This window comes from Gouania willdenowi, chromosome 1 (assembly GCF_900634775.1).
Source record: "Gouania willdenowi chromosome 1, fGouWil2.1, whole genome shotgun sequence".
NCBI classification, from domain to species: Eukaryota; Metazoa; Chordata; class Actinopteri; order Blenniiformes; family Gobiesocidae; genus Gouania; species Gouania willdenowi.
The window spans coordinates 7474-11884 of NC_041044.1; the positions used below are offsets into that span (position 1 = coordinate 7474).

The 4411-nt window shown below is 35.3% G+C and overlaps 1 long non-coding RNA gene across 1 annotated transcript; it reads left to right on the top strand.

The window, feature by feature from the left end:
- The first annotated feature begins 776 nt into the window (after positions 1 to 776).
- Positions 777 to 4069, top strand: LOC114469072 (uncharacterized). Its single transcript, XR_003674706.1, has 6 exons — positions 777 to 911; positions 1718 to 1835; positions 1918 to 1960; positions 2042 to 2107; positions 3783 to 3958; positions 4040 to 4069. It is a non-coding gene; the product is annotated as an uncharacterized LOC114469072 (long non-coding RNA).
- Positions 4070 to 4411: the final 342 nt, after the last annotated feature.

The following is a 4411-nucleotide window of genomic DNA, read 5'->3' on the forward strand; positions in this document are numbered from 1 at the left end:
GAGTCTTCAGTGAACACAAATATATCATTAGAATATTTTTACTGAAATCAGAGGGAATAACTTTTAAAATATAATTTATTTTCAAAGGAAGAAGAAAAGGATTATGGTTCAATGCTTGTTTAAATAATTTACTTTCCTTAAAAAATAAGTAATAAAACATATTCTTTTAAAAAATAAGGTAAAAGCAACTGTAGATTTAATGTGATCTACAGTGATTTTACTGTCAATGCTTGTACAATATTAATCTACAATATGTATTGTTTCTGAGAACAAACCAAACATAATTTAATCATAAATAAATCAACAAATTTCCTCTGAAATCTATTAAATCACCCACAGACCAAATCCTTCAGTCTGTAACTACTTTATTCACTCTTAAATCACCATTAAACGCATTTATTCTATAAAATGAATTTCTTAGATATTACTGTGCAGTATTCTTCAGCAACCAGATAGCAGCAGATGACAGAAGGTTCATTACAACCAGAAGAGACAGAAGACTTTTATTTTGTAGAGACTTGACTTGGACTCGTGACCAAAGACTTCAGACTTCTTTCTTTCTTTCTTTCTTTCTTTAACGTTTATTATTAGAATGATGTTTAGGAATTTACTGGACATTTTGAGTTATTTTAAATAATAATACCATAGCCAAATGTTAATATCCTTGTAAAATAATACATACAATAGTACATCTTATTTTTTAGGACTTGCAGAAAGTAATATGTTAGCATTAATTGGTCAAAGTTGTTGTCTGTTAACGGTTAAATAGTTAACTATGATCATCCCTGATTTAAAAGAATGTTTTTAAACTGTTTTAAAGATGTTTTTTTCTCTTTTCTAGCAATGCATGTCTAAACGTTTTGATGGATCACAACAAGCTTTGGATCTGAACAGTATTCACACAGACACAGGTAACCACACCACATCTTTTGCATTAGATTATTCACAATGTTGACCACTTCCTTTGACATTTCAAAGGAAACACCTTGGATTGTGAATGTGTTGTTTTATATAGTGGAAGTATTTATCAATCACTGCTTTTTAAAACACAATCTAAATAGTTTGTGTTACTGGGTTAACAGGCTGGAAGCACCAGGTGATACTTTTATATACAGTTTACATTTTTAGTGGTTAGAATTATTATTCATTGATTACAGTTGGTTTCATAATGTATTATTATTATTACTTAAAATGTGGTTTAAATATTTAAGATCTTAAGAATTGTGTTGTTTCATTACAACGTATGACTTGTAATGATTAGGGTTTGGTGCTGAAACCTGGAACGAGAATGGGACCAGTTCCCATGGTAACGCTAGTAAGCGGGCCCAATAAGAACAAAGATGTCGGTGTCACACATTACTTGATACACATGACGTTGTTGCCGCTGCTCAGATCATTGATCAATGACCTCATTTCTAACCGTAGCACATACACAAAACACGGCCTAAAAGAAGGTGTGTGACATTATCCTCCATAAATAAATGAATGTGTGGGAAACGCTGATGTTAAGTTTATCTAATAATAGTTTATTTGTTATTTTGAGTTAAATGTGTTAAATTTGGCTCTGGAAATAAAAGGGCATTTTGAGATTTTGAAGTTAGTTTAAAATAATGATTTTGCACCAAAAGTGTTGAAAAAGTAGCGAGTAGTAACCGATACCCAACCCTAGTAATGATGGAGCCCACCTGATGTTTGTCTTGTTTTTTAACTGCCCTAGTGATGCGTTTCCATCTGCTGAAGCACACACACGACTGAATGTGGTGACGTTCCTCAACGAGCTGCCATAAACCCAGCATGACATCATCTCTTTCACCGTGGACGTAAACGCCTACACAGTGAGTTCACGTCTGATCTGCCACACACTGAGTTACATCATTTATGTTGTTCACTCTCAGCCAAACTGCTTTGTTTTGACAGAATACGCTGCTGTCATTCACAGTGGGCGGAGTCTTCAAAGAAGGTCAGTATCTTAGTCGTCATGGTTTTAAGAAGATCCACTGCAACTCATCTATTCTCACTAACGCTTTCCTGGCTTTTTCAGTTGTTGTAGATGATAAATCTAAAGAACCTACAAGGTTTTCATCACAGTTCCAGCAGTGGATTCTGGGTAAGTTACACACGTAAAACCAAAGTGCTCATTATCAGCTGTAGCTTCAGATAATGCTTGCCTCCACTAGTATGACTGGAATGAACAAACAGTAAATACTGTTTCACCACATGTGTTTTCTGTGTATTCCTATATTTACCTAATGTATATTTATTTGTCCATAAAAGAAAATGATAAACATTAACGCTTTTACACAACAACCATTGTTATTGAATTATTAAATCAGGGTTTTCTCCTTTAATTGGCCATGTAATGTTGTTAAATACATGGAATTTGTCCTCTGCATTTAACCCATCCAGTGGGCAGCCATTTTTGCGGCGCCTGGGGAGCAGTTCGGGGTTAAGGGACTTGCTCAACAACCCACAGTGACGGCCCCGGTGAGGCTTGAACCGCCAACCACTCCGATTACAAGCCCAGCGTCCTTAACCACTAGGCCACCACTCCCCTTGTAGAGATTACTGGGGATGGGCACCTTTCACATTTAAACCCATACTCATTACTCGTAAATCAGTATCGGTACTCAACGATACCACTTTTTATTACTTTTGTGTGGTAGTAAATATTAAATAATATAATCTCAAAATATTCCAGTTATTACCATATTTATTTCTCATATCAATAATAATAATAATTATAATAATAACAAACAACTTTAATAAATATATCAAACCAACATCTGTTTGTATTGTAGCAACAATATAATTATAATTGCTTAATTGATAATTAATTACAATTATAGCATAATTATAATTGTAATTTTAAAAAATCTGTTGCTGTCATAATTGTAATTAGATTGTAATTGAGTTCAGATAATTGACTATTTAATTGTAATTGCCATGAAAATTCTATAAAAATTGTCAATTATAATTTAAGGCTAAACTGGTAAACCATGTTACAGTTCTATATGTACAGCTCTATACATATGTAGTTAACAATATGTTTCATATCAAGCTTTCACACATTTTATCATTTTAAAAATATTAAAACCTATATTTTCATTGATTAGGAAGCTTCTTTGTAATATATAGGAAATAAATGAGATGATAGATATTTAGTGTATTAGTGTAAACTTTTAATAGGTTATTTATTTCAGGATCAGTAATTGTGTTTAGTTGTAATTGGACTTTAGTAATTGAGAATGTAATTGTAACTGACTTTCAGAGGACAAAAAAAAACATTGTAATTGTATAAAATGTAACTGTCATCATGATTGAACATGAGTAATTGAAGATGTAATTGTAACTGAATAATGTAATTGACCCCAAACCCTGCTCACAGTCAAACTAAAGATGAACTAAGGCTTAGGCTGTGTCTGAATAGTCCCTCCTATCTCCTTTCCTATCCACTTTTCCTTAACCCTGTGGAAGATGTCATAGAGTTAAGGAAAGGTGTTAGGAGAGGAGTTAGGAAAAGGTGACCACGTTTGTTTTGACGATCAGACGCACTTCCACTAGGTGATGTAATGATCCTACGGCCACGCCTCCTTTCCTCAGAAAACGCTCTTTTATCACAACCACCACTTAAACACTTCCAGGTGTTAAAGGACAGTGGATAGGAAAGGAGATAGGAGGGACTATAGGGACACAGCCTTGGTGTGGCCTATATTACTGTAATATTAACACCATAGAAAGTCTCTAACCTTTGAACCCTGTGGTCCTCGTTCATACTTGAACAGTTTGTGCATCATCAACGACCAGCTCTTCATCAGAATGGCTACAACGGAGCAGATCAGCAGAGCTTTTGTGCCCCGCCCCCTTCCTCCAGCCCAGTGCCCACCCTCACTGCCCCACAGCAGGAGATGCTCAGCACCTTCTCCCTGAAGTCAGACATGAACCTGGAATGGTCCCTGAAGTAGGTGTCCTCTCCTAATGACGTCTACCAGACTAGGATGAATGTCACAGCTCACTGGTAAACACTGTCTGAGTGTTGCAGGTGTTTGCAGGACAACAAGTGGGACTTGAACAAAGCAAAACTGTTCCAAATATTTTCACTAAAATCAGAGTTAATAACTTTTAAAATATAATTTATTTTCAAAGGAAGAAGAAAAACATTATGGTTCAATGTCTGCTTAAATAATTTATTTCTCTTTTTTAATAAACACTTTTTTTCAAATAAAGTGTAACGGGTGAACGGAAGTCAGTGGGTGGGAACCACGGAGGACGTCCGTGGTATTGACGGACCTATTTAACCGACGCACAATCAGTCCGTCTCCCTCTCTGCTCCTCACTGAAAGCACAACACGGCTGCTGTGCACGGAATCCCGAGATAAAGCTTGTAAGTTTCTTTAGCCTTTTAAAGCTCATT